This window comes from Haliaeetus albicilla, chromosome 6 (assembly GCF_947461875.1).
Source record: "Haliaeetus albicilla chromosome 6, bHalAlb1.1, whole genome shotgun sequence".
Lineage (NCBI taxonomy): Eukaryota > Metazoa > Chordata > Aves > Accipitriformes > Accipitridae > Haliaeetus > Haliaeetus albicilla.
In genome coordinates, this window is record NC_091488.1 from 7,997,830 (window position 1) to 8,010,477 (window position 12,648).

Genomic DNA, 12,648 nt, shown 5'->3' on the forward strand with positions numbered 1-12,648 from the left:
AGGGAGCCGGAGCCCGCCCTCCGGGGTGGCTGACCCCCCCAGCCCCGCTCGGAAGAGGGTCTGGGCCGCAGGCAGGGCGCAGGAGAGGGGCAGCGGGGGAACGGGCAGCCGCAGCTGCGGGACGGGTGGCCCCTCAGGCTGGCGGCCCCTCAAACGAGCGGCCCCTCAGGCTCGCGCCCCCTCAGGCTCGCCCCGCCTCGCGGCCGCCCTCCGCTCGCGGCCCCTGGCGGCCGCTCCGGGGAACCGCCCGCGGCGCATGCGCGGCGGCGTCGCCTGCTCCGCCGGGCACGTACCGGAGAGTTGAGGGGCGGCGGTGGCGGCGGCAGCGCGGGGCCGGCAGCACTCGGCCACCTCCGCCGCCCGCGCACCGGTCTCCCGGCGGATCCTCGACCTCGGGCGGCAGCGGTGAGTACGGAGAAGCAGCGAAGGAAGTCGGCGCCTCGCTGCCGCGGGGGCTCCGTCCCGTCCCGTGGGCTGGTCCGGGCTGTGGGGCGCAGCGCGGCCGGTGGCGGAGAGCTTGGCCGGGCCGGGGTGTCCCGGGAGCGGGCAGCCGCGCCGCAGGGGGAGAAGCGGGGGCCGGCCAGCGGTGCTCCCCTCGCCTAGCTACGGGGGTAGCCATAGGCACCAGCGCTGCCCCCACCCCAGGGCGGGCAGGGACCCGCGTGGAGTGCCCGGGAAGGGGAAGGGGCTGCCCGGAGCGGGGCCGCGGCGCTGCCCGGCGGGTGTGCGTGGGGCGGGGGTCTCGCGTGGGGGTGCTCCCGGCGGGGAGGCCCTCGGAGGGGGGAGAAGGGGTTGAAGCGTAGCCGGCCGCCCTCCTCCCCTCGCCGGGCTCCGGCGGCTGCTGGGGGAGCCGCCCGGAAAAGTTCCCTCGAGGGGTTTGTGCCATTTCCAGTTGAGCCGGGAAAGAAAACGTTTTGGCTGTGCTTAACAAAGGAAAAATCCAGCCGACTTTCTGTTTTTGAAGGAGGTTGATGGCTGTCTCTAAAATAGGCAGCTAATAATTTTTTCACTGAAGTTTTGGAAACCACCGCCACCAGAACAAAACCACAAAATAAAACCGCAGCCTTCTGAAGCTTTCATGTTCCTGGTAAAACTTTTTTTCACTTTAGAAGGGTCACCCAGAGACTCCATCTGTATTAGATCTGCAGTAGCCAGGGCGGTCACTGGAGCTGAAGCCTTAAGATGCTGAGTGTGGGTAGGTGTATTGCGCCTGTGAGCCTGCTTCTGCAGGGGTCTGATGGACCTCTCCTAGGCCTAACACTGGCAAGGGAACCATTTATTCATACCCACGGGAAACAGGAGGAGCACAGGGAGCCTCAGTGTCATCACAGTTGAAACTGGGATTGAATCTTGCATTGGTTGAGGGGTGAAAGAGCGAGCAGTGGCTAGGCTCGTTGGGAGCAAAACGGAGAGGAGTGGAGCCAGTGAGTAAAGGGAAGAAGACTGTAACTAAGTGAAGACACTTGAAAGAATCTCAAGTTTTCATAACCCAGTTGTCATAGATAAGTCTGGGGAGAGAAGAGGGACAGTTATGCAGATGTTGGTGTTCTAGATTGAAATCAACACTTTAAATTTATTATTACTATAGGCTGGTGCTGTCACTGGAAAAAAACCAAACTAGTTGTGCTGCTCGTTGCCACCTTCTGTGCCATCTTCTCCTCATGCTGGCACCATTGTTTATACAGCAGTGGGGCAAAGTGGCATGGAGTGTTACCCACAGATTCACACTAACCTTTTAAACATTTTTTCCCATTAACCTAGTTAGTACTCATATCTGTTTCTCTGCACTGCTGTAGGTATGCTCATGCTAGCTCAAGGAAAGATGTGTGACGGGGAGGGAAAGAGTTTATTTTTTTGTGTATAAATGAATAAGTAAGTATGTAAAAGCACTGGGGTTTTTATGTACATATGTGTATGTATACACATAGGCACGCACATACCTGTGTAAAGGGATTATGCAACTGCAATGTTGTGCATTCTGGGTCTTGTGTTGAACAGAGGGAGTGCCATCGATAAAGTGGTTGTGGGGGAGGTTTACAAGTGCGAGAGGTGACTAGCAGTCTGCGTAGACATCCAGTAAGGGTGAGTTTGCAAGAGTAGTTCTTGCTGGACCAGGGGCGGGAGAGTAGAAGCCAGAGAAGAGGGGATGGGGAATTTCCGTGTGAGAGTACTGCGTGGAAACAGAGGAGTGAGGCTTTTTACTCATCTGTTCAGCCATCCCCAGGCAAAACATGGATTATCCCTTTCTCACGCAAGTTCATCCAGAAATTTGCATCCAGCTAATGTATTAGCTCAAACGGCAAAGCATTGCATCTGGTTATAACACATATAGGTGTTGAGATTATAACGTGGTGGCATCAGTTTTCTTTTGTTAGAAGTGGATAGTTACACACAGTTAGAGTAACTATACTAATGTTGTCATTTCCAGAAGCACTCACAAATGAAGAAAAGGAGAACTGAAGTTTTTGAGTTAGCTTTAATTCAGCCTCTTCATACATCTAGATTGAACTACAGTTTTCTATTGAGCAATAACATATTGTTTGTTGCGTAAAAAATCCTATTATACTCAAGGTATTAAAGAGATGAAGGATTTTGGTCTTAACCTCATTATTTTGGTTGTGTGACATCAAGACTTATTTCCTGAGCATGACTCAAATCTGTGTTCAAATTCTGCTTTGACTATGGAATTTTAAATTTCCTTATGACTTCTACTGTGCTTATCACCTTAATATCTTAGTACTTGACAAATCCCCCCCTTAATTGACAAAACTCTTCTGAGACAAGGAAATAGTCATCCACCCATTCCACATGAAGAACGAAAGATAAAACTATGGAGACCAAATCTGGTCCAGGTAGGGTCTGATTTTTTTTCAGGGTATTGAGTTCAGTGTCCTGGTTTATATCAAGTACACAGGTGCAAATAAATTGAATATCTGGTAAGCCTATGCTGCTTTTGCAAGCCATGCACTCAGATTTTGGGAGAGGCACCCCTAAAATAAAATGGATGTAGTTAGTGTGCACATTGAAACAGCGTTTTTAAGTAATTTATGTAGAGTCATGAATGAATTCTGTGACAAAAGCAGGGATAAAGTATACTTCAGGACAGTGCGAACTTATTTTAGACCACAGTATTGTGAACCATTTTTGTTTGCTGTGTCATTTTAAACAGCTCCCTTTTCCTGTGATCCTCTTTTCCATCATTGTGTCCTGCCTACTGTGACCTCCCTCACCTGTGATAGCATAACCATTTCCATATCCATCTGGTGAGGTGGATCACAGAATTAATCAGGTTGAAAAAAAATATATATCTGACTTACTTTTGACTCTTACCTGGCTCTTATAAACAGCTGGATGGACAGGGGAACAAGAGATGCGGTTGGTACTGCTGACCTCCAGTATGAGTGCTGAGAAAAACCTAAGCCATTTTGCCTTGCCACTTCCGTCTTCCATTAATCCCATAAATCTTATATGCTTCATTTCTTCCCATTTGCTCAACAAATGACTCCAGGTTCCTATAGGCAAGAATTTTATTTGCTTACACCGTCCCATTAAGAGCTTTTGCTTTCAGTTTCTCAGCTGGGTTCTGAACTTTTCTGCTGCTTTTCATCTTGCTCTTTCATGAATTGCTGTCAGATGTGTTTCCAGGATGCTGTCTTTCTCTGGCTCATGTTTCTTTATTTTTTTTTTCAGCCTCCACAGACAATCTACTTTCTTTCCCCCATCCCTTGCTTCCTCTCCTCTTCCACATTATAAACAAAAGCACTTGCAATGTGCAGTAGAGAACAATACAGAACTGGCAAGGGAGTGAATTAAATGACCTAATGTCTAATATCTGTTCTCCTGCCAGCTATTTTTGTTTGAGTTCAGATGTTGGTAACTATTTGACCTTTTAAAATCTAATCTGACAATACCCAGCCCTTTCCTTATTTACCTTTGTTTTGTTTGCTGATTCTTGTTAAGTAAAGTTTGAGATACATTTGTGAGGTCTGAAATACACTTAGTCCATTTTCTTGTTGCCAACAGTTTTGATGGTACTGATTATCAAGTGATCTGTGTTTTAATCAAGGTTGCTGAATAGTGTTATTAAAATAGCTACATTTCAAAAGCGAAGCCTGTCTTCATACTGGAAGTTAAATTACATACTAACCACCAAAAATCATACCATGTGTTTTGGCTTGCTAAGGAAACATTTGTTGAAAGCTGCTTTCTGTGTATCACTGGCTATTGCTTATTTTTAATGATAGATAATCATTATGTGAAATGTCTTTTAACTCTGGATAAAAGTTACGGATCTGTTCAGAAATACACTGTAAAATCAGACAAGAACCGTGTTTGCACAGCCCAACATACTGGCATTAGCATCCAGGCCTAAGACCCCTGGACAATATAGTAGTTCAAGAAGTGTTGCCTGTTTTCAAACTAAGAATGCTGCTTTGTGTAATTTTTTTTTTTTTTTTGAGAGAGAGTATATGTCTTTATATGTGGGAGTGACAGATTATCCTGCAATTTCATCTTGAAAGTTTGGTATCATTTGCATTTTATACATTACATTGTGCTGTGTACCTGCTCAGTGGAGTGTTTCTTTTAAAGCATTTGAATCAACCTTCTCACGTCACTTCTGAAATGACTTTTGAAAGTTGGCATCTCACATTTTAAGCTCACCCAGTCAACATACTTTAAGTTTTTCAATGTAGGGGTCAGTCTGTGTGGATATTAGGATATGATTGCTCCAACAGTGGTCAGACTAAGTGATACTAAAATCCAGAGACCGTGTAAAGGTAGTATTGGAATAGTATATCATAGATAAAACATCTTAATCCTGGTGAAGTATTAGTTTTGTTGCCTGAAACTGCAGAACTTCTATGTTTGCCAGAACTCTAGGGTAGGTGTGATTTTTTTGTTTGTTTGTTTGTTTGTTTACACCAAGACGTTACACCCTATTGTAATTCTGGATGTTCCTGTTTTGCTGAGCTCTTTGTTTTCCTGTAGTATAAGACTGAATGCCATGGACCGGTTTCAAGATTCACTTTACAGCAATTCCTCATTAAATCCCTATTGCTACATTAACTGTTTAATATAACTGTCTAAACTGTGTAATATTTATTATAATTAGCTCTATTGCTAAATGTTTACTACTCGGCATTGAAGAATGATTCCTTTTTGGCTCAAAAAGTGTGAATTTGTTAGCTTGCTGGTATAAGGCAGTTTATGGGAATGCTACCAGGAAAATTCAGAAATAGTGGCTTCATCAGACATGCATGTGAACTTTTGCACCTGACTGCGCCTCCAGGTTTATCAGTGTGCTGTTTACTGACCTTGTATGTATTCTTCAGCTTTTATTTGCAGAATATTACTCTTCAAACTATTTGCTAAATAAAGCTGGGAAGAGAAGCAACTTTCTGTTCATCTTTCTGTCCCTAGTCTTCATTCGCGTGGCTATGGGGAAGGGTTGAATGAGGTCTCAACAGCAGAATTATTGGCTAACTCTCTTGCCTGTCTTTCTATAGATTTCCCCTGTGGCAGCTGAAATGGGCACAGTCTGTGACATTTTATTGCAGTACTGCTGAGCAGTTCTGAGTAGCACAAATGAAACGGACTCACTGTACTGTTTTCTGTTTGCTACTGTTGGTTATCAGAGCTGTGGGCAGCAGCAAGATAAAGGCATGACTTAGTCTGGAGAACTGAGTGTGTGGCTTTGTAAGCAGCTTAACTGATCCAAGCTTGTCTTGCTGCCTGTAAACAAGAGTTCTTGCTTTTCCCCTCCATACTTGCTAGGTTTTGCATTTTGACTGCTTCCCTTGTGCTGGCACTAGCACTCTTAATGCTGTGCAGTCAACTAAACCAAGGAGCTGATTTGTTTTAAAATGAAACCAAACTAAAACAAGCATGCTGACACACACGCACACAAAAGGCTTTCCACTGCGCTACCTCTGGCTGGCCTTGGGGGCTACCAGCCGGACTTTGTATTGACTCAAGGGAGGGAGTGGGACTATGTGGCTGGGGGGGACAACTACCTACTCAGACAGCAGCTTTAGCTGGGATTGATTTAAGTGCTGACTCTGAATCTATCAGTGAAGGAGCAGTGTATCAGTATCTTTCTTTGCTGACATCTCTGAAGAACAGCAGCAAATTGCTCAAGGGGGAAGATACAAGGAAGTCCCTCAAGAGGGCCAAGAACCTGGTGAACACATCTTGGGGTCAAACTCAGAAAGTGAGAAGGTGAACAAACTCATCTTTTATGGAAAGGCCACTTTACGATGAACTGTAAAGAAGTGCCCAACTACAAGCTCATCAGATCTTCAGCTGTCTCAGAAAAACAGAAGTATCAAAGCACTTTTACTATGGTCATTCTTTAGGACCTCATCTTGGCAAAGGTTTGATCAAAGTTTTCATCTCAATATGAGAAAGAAATTTTTTACAGTGAGATAATCGTTCACTGGAACAACCTCCCCAGGGACATGGTAAAGTCCCCGTCACTGGAGGTTGCCAAGATGCAACTGGACAGGGTGCTAGATAACCTCATCTGGGCTGCCTTTCCCCCAGAAGATTGGACCAGATGATCTTTTGAGGTTCCTTCCAACCTGGGCTGCTCCATGGTTCTATGAATTTTTTGTGTGAGTGCAGTGATCTACACCAGAAATACAAGAGGTAGAGATGGACCTGCTGGTGGGCAGCATGCCTGGGAAGGTTCTCCAATGACTTCTGCAGTGTATTACATATGTAAATGAATACAGCAGAATTACCAGATTTAAAAAATATCAGTGATGTATTTGTTTCCATTGGAAAACTCCTCTCCTCTTTCACAGTCTCTAGGTGCTGGTGTAGGTATACAGCTTCTTGGGGGTGGGGAGGGGCACCCTTTAAATCTACCAAGAACAAATGTTAGACATGTTAGATCCTGTGGAGGTTCTTCAGTTGTGAATGAAGTTTTCAGGCATTAACTTTATTTTAATTCTGTGTCTGCTTTTGACACAATTAAGATAAAGTGTATCTGCAAATACAGTTAACTGCACACAAATTTGACACGTTAATTTGGCATGTCAGTGTTAGGAGCTTCAATACAAGTAAAATTTTTCGTGCCGTAAATCTTTTAAAACTGATTTCTAAACCTGAAATCTTTCTGAATTGTTTTGTTATATAATTTTTTGTGCTTCCTACTCACAGCCAGAATGGGTATTGTACTGAATCACTTCATAAGGCGTAGGAGACCATCAGTAGAATTATTGTTTTAGTTTTGGGAGCTGCTTTAGTGTTTTCACAGTGCTTGAAAGTGTGGAAAACTGTTCATAAGTATGCCCTGATACTTAGTAGTTTTGTGACTGCTGGAACTCATGCAGCTTCGTTTCCTATGGATTTATGCTGTGTGGTTGATCAGTTATAAGCTGTGACTTAAAGCTTTACTGTGGTACTTAGTTCTTCATAAATGACAAATTTTAATTAGATACTAATTTGTCTTCCAGACTTTTCTCGAGTTACGATGTTCAGAATGCCTCCATTCTCTATACAAGTGTGCTTTCTTTAGGAAAATTTCCATGAATATAAGGTTTTCTACTGTTCTGTACTAGTTGGTTGGAAAGGACCAGTGAGTAAAATTGTTGGACTAGAGGACATGAGGAAACCCTATGTAGACACAAAGCTCTTTTACTGAAGGAAAACAATCTCAAAATAGGAAAACTGTGTTAATACCCTTTGAAAAGAAATACTGTTGAAGTTTTAAATTTTTGCATTTCTAGTAATTCTTACAGAATTGTACCCATTTCAAATAAAAATTGATACTTGATTTCAGTCTTATTAAATCAAATGTAATCTGTTATTGAGAGCACAAGGTAACTAAGGAGAGATGCAAAACTAGTTGCCCGATAGGTTGGCTTTGGTGGCAGATATAGTCTAGGAAGTTCATACTTCCTTTCTGCGGCCATTTTCGAGAGCAAATGGGGAGAGGAGGAGAGGGAGGTCAGTGGGAGAGGTGTGAAGCTGTAGTGCAGAGCACAGAACCACATCAGCCCACATCGGGGGCACTGGTCCCCAGTAAAGGGTGGGTAGCAGTGGTAGGTAGGAAGGGAGGAGAAATTTCTTGACTCCTCTTCAAGGCTGAAGCCAAAACATCATGTTTTATTATACTCCAAACATGTTAATCAGCTGGAATACTTTTGTGTGTAGGTTTGTTCAAAAAAAAATTAGAAAAAATTAAGTGTAATGCAGTAAAAAAGACAGTCATAATGTATGCATCTTAACGTATTTGGAAATTCAGGTAAAGCTGATGTGAGGGGAAATGGCTGTGGGTGTTGTGAGAGTGGGAAATAGCAGTATTTAAAAAATTCTTCCCCCCCCCACCCTGGCCCTGGTTTGTAGGGCTGTTTACCCTTCTGTTTTACTGAGGAGTATGACTGCAGCTGTTCTGTGGATTCTGGTGGTGTACACCTTTCTGTGCACTTTATGCAGTTTCCCAGTGTGACAGAAAACTTCATAAAAATATGTAAAGGAGTTGTGCTTCATTATCTTTTCCCTAGTTACCATATAATTCAGTAAGATGAAATATGTATTTATGACTTTTCCATCACTTCTATGCAATTTGATTTTTGGTTGACTGGAAAATCCCATTAAAACATGCTCTGAAATGCTGTCATATGTGCCTTGCTTCAGGGGAAGACAGGCAGGGTGGAAACTTGTATTAAAACATGCTGACAGTGCGTAAATATTTGGAAGAGAAGGCTTTGTTTGCACATTTCTCTAGCTTAGTTTAGCACTTCACAAAGAAATTACTTTTTATTGTTTTCTGGCTAATTTTTCTAAATTCAATGAGGTGTAAGACATTGGCCTACCAAACAAGTGCTAAATGCAGTTTCTGTACAGAACAGAATTATTTGCTTCACCTTTGCCTCATCACAGAAAAGCAAAATGAACTTTACAAAGTAGTAGGCTTATGTTCATTATAAAATTATTGCATGCAAAACCAAAGATGCCAAGGTGAAATTATCCAGGTTTCTTTTGGCTAAAGAAACACACATTCTGAAATCTAGGATCATTCTGGGTTTTTTTAATAGCTGCTTGAAAAATAGTGGTAGTTTAGAGGGAAACTGATTTTTAAAAATGGCGATTGCTCCTTACCCTTCACAGTATTGTAACAATTTCAAGAAAAAGTTCACTGAGTTGAGAATAATCTTTTTCAAATGTACAGAATTGTCAGGTCTCTCTTTCTCTCTCTCTTTTTTTTTTTTCCCCCCCCTGTGAAAAGAGGAGACTTGAATATTGGATACAGACTGATACAGCTGGAGGCTGAATTTTGTACAGCCAGTTTGTGTTATTGGAAAATCCATAAAGGTATTATTTGTGACATTTGGGTCATGGTTTTGCTTTTTAAGATGTGTTGGGAAAGAAAGTATCTATAACGAGTTTCAAAGCAGGAAGAATGGTACATTTTTAGCTTTGATCGTGTGACTTTTTCTGAGTGGACAAACACTGTACCTGCAATGAAATGATATTCTTGTGAATGGACTGTGCCCAAGTTGCTTGGCCCTTCTGTCTCATGCCCGGAGAGGTATAATCTGAAGTAAAGGTAGTACTCTTTTTTTTTTCTTTTTTTTCTTTTCTTTTTTTTTTCCTCTCCTACCTGACCCATAGATGCTTTTAAAAGGCAGACAGCACTGTTACAATCTTTCTGCTTCTCCTGAATGTTCTGATGTGTTGATTTGGGGGCAGATGGGAGACCCAGAGCTGAATGAAAAAGGGAGATTGTAGATAGTGAGTAGGATCCATTAAAGAGACCACTTGCCATCTGTCAACTCAATTTCTATTATGTGCTGGTATTTACTCTCCTGGTCCTAAACCAGTTTTAAACCACTTTTGAGAGGAACTGGATATAGTTACTCATTCCATCCTGGGCACTGGACTGCTTCCCTCCTTTCATAGCCAGGTAGTTATTGTTACCAATAAAAGGCATATATGGTCTCCCTTGTGTGTATGTAATAATACATACTTTTTTTGAAAAACTGTATAATACTAAAATCTGAAGGCCAGCTGGCTCCTGAACTTTAGTAAATGGTTGAAATGTTTGGGAAAATATGTCTGGCCACAAACTGTAGAAGATGCTAAACTAGGTATTAATAACGTGAAGGTTGTTGGAAGCTAAATGGTTAGCCATTTTAGCACACTGGAGAACATAGGTAAGAGCTGCTATACTGGATCAGCCAAAAAGTCAGCCTGGTGGTGTGTGTTGTGCCAGCAGCTGGCAGGAGATGCTGTTGAAAGAGTCTTGGAGCAGAGAATGGACAGAGCGAACCTTCCCCAGTATATCGGAAGTTTCACAGGATAGAGGATACATCTGGAGAATTTTGTTATAGTAATCACCAAAGGTCTCCCTCATTTGGTGATTTCCTTTCTGTTTTTTAAAGCTATTTCTCTTTTTGTCCTGAACAGTATGTTGCAGCAGCAAGTTCCAGAATTTAGGCACTACATGAAAATTCAGGTCCTTTATTTACATCTATGTCAGCTTAGGTCAGTGGGTGCCCTACTGTTTCTCATAGTGTGAGAAATAATGGTTAGCTGTAATGTGTTTTATCTTCTCTTCTCTGGTCACAGGTGTATAGCCAAGAGACCAACTTATCCAGGGAGGCTCTGTGTGTTATGATTACATCAGCTGAATGTCTGCCTTCTCTGAACTGAGTGGTTATATAGTGATTACTTAAACACAAAGGATTTTTTTCTTTTTTCTTTTTCTTCTTTTTTTCTTTTAAATAAAAGCAGCATGTAATTTTTAATCCATATACAATCCAATTTCCAACTGGAGTTGAGAGCTTCTGAGTCATGTTCCTCAGTTTGTTGTCTGTAAAGCATCAGGAGATGGACTGAACTGCAAAATGAAAGCTGGCTTGCTTGGAATTTACAAAGCACAGGCAAATGTTTCATTTGTATGAAAACAAGGACAAAATAGGGGAGGAAAATCAAATGAGTCCACATTAAAAGCTTATTCTACTTTAGGGAGGCTGTGAGTGAAAATATGCTATAAAGAAAACAGTCTGCAGCAATTCTGATACAGTTCATGTGGTTTCTTTCTTGAAATGAGCTAGCAAGTCCATTGATTGTTTTATCTTACTATAAATTTTAAAAAAAAATACATGATAGCTATTCAGTAAGCAGCTGTCACTTTACTAGTATAACATAAGAATTTATCAATACATTATTTAAAACTTCAGCCACCTGTAAATGCAAGGCAGAAGGATCATAATGTAGTTTCCCTGGCTTATTGTGTATTGACTTTGTGTATTACTTAATTATTTTAGAAGCTGGTAACATTTTGGAGGGGAAGTAATTGAAAATATTGATAACGGTGATCATAAACTGGATGTTAATTTTGTAGTCTGTAGTTGCAAGTTTCCACTCTTTGGGTATGCGGGGAGAAAATGTGCTTTTTTGTTTGTGGAGTTTTTTGGGGGAGATGAGGGGTGACTAGATTGCCTCCTCGTTCCCAGATTATCTATATATGTCTCTCTTTTTTCTGGCGTTTCTGAGTAAACACTCTGGTATTTCAAGTTTTTTATCTCTTAAATTGGGCCCTGTGGCATCCTGTGTATTAACAGTATTTCATTTCTACAGTAAGAACGCAACACTTGAAGAGAAGAGACAAGCACATAGACTGCTTCAGAAATCTCTTTCACTGTGGTGAGGTTGTTTCTAGGGGGTTTTTTTGGTTGGTTGGTTTGGTTTTTTGCTTGAGGGAGAACCTCACATTACCTCTGTTTTTGTCAACTTGTCTGACAAAATAATTTTGTAGCTCTGCGGGAAGTTTTGCCAGACATTCACTGTCATCCCATAGCAACCTTTGGTTCTTTGCTGAGGAATCATTCATCTAGAGCTTCCTTCCTCAGAGGTTCTTACTACTTTGAGTGTCATCATACAGTACGCATTGGGTGTATCTGCAGTAGCATTTTGGTTCAGATTAGGAGTATGCTTTGGAAGCAAAACTCGTGATTGTCAACACTTACTGTGCATTGGTTTGTGTTGCAGAATCATTTCAAAGCACTCAGATTGAATTACTTTTGGATGAAAGCAAACCAGAAGATGCACTCCAAGAGCATACCTGTTGCAGTCCCACTGCTGCACAGCATTCAGCTCATGGAAGCAAATTAGAGCTACCCCAACGGAAAATTCTCAGTGTGGTGGTGTGTTAATGTTGGGTCCTCTGCACCAACTGTTTTGTTCTTCAGATTCACTCCTATTGCTCTGCATTCCTGGCTAACGTGACTATAGTCATGGATAGAGATAAACATAATGCACTTAGAAGTTATTATTCATGACCACTGTGCTTGCTTCAGATAGAGAGTCCAGCTATTCAAGCCTAAATTAGAATAGATAATATCAAAGTAGCTGACACCTTAAGTTTGATTTGGAAGCTGACACTTAAACCGTAATTAGGTCAGGGAGCACCAGAGCTATAATGAAGCTGTTTTCTTGTCTCTGTTACCTTTTGCCCTTTCCTACTTTATTAATCTGAGTTCTTCTCCATTCTATAACATGCTTCTTCTTGTGACCCCGTAGCTAACCCAAATCACCACAATATTCTGACACCTCTTATGTGCTGGCTGCGCTCTTTCCCTATTCTCATCTCTTCAACTTTTTTTGACTTACCAGCTTGCAAAGGTCTGCACAGGC

The 12,648-nt window shown here is 42.1% G+C and overlaps 1 protein-coding gene across 3 annotated transcripts in view; it reads left to right on the forward strand.

The window, feature by feature from the left end:
- Nucleotides 1-268: 268 nt before the first annotated feature.
- PRRG1 (proline rich and Gla domain 1) overlaps nt 269-12,648 on the forward strand; it is a 34,624-nt gene continuing 22,244 nt past the window's right edge. For 2 of the 3 annotated variants that reach the window (XM_069784916.1, XM_069784919.1), the window contains exon 1: nt 269-405. The gene's annotated coding sequence lies outside the window, so the exon portion shown is untranslated. Of the gene's footprint in view, nt 406-2,830; nt 2,853-12,648 lie in introns of those variants that run through there. The other variant, XM_069784917.1, reaches the window with a different exon arrangement.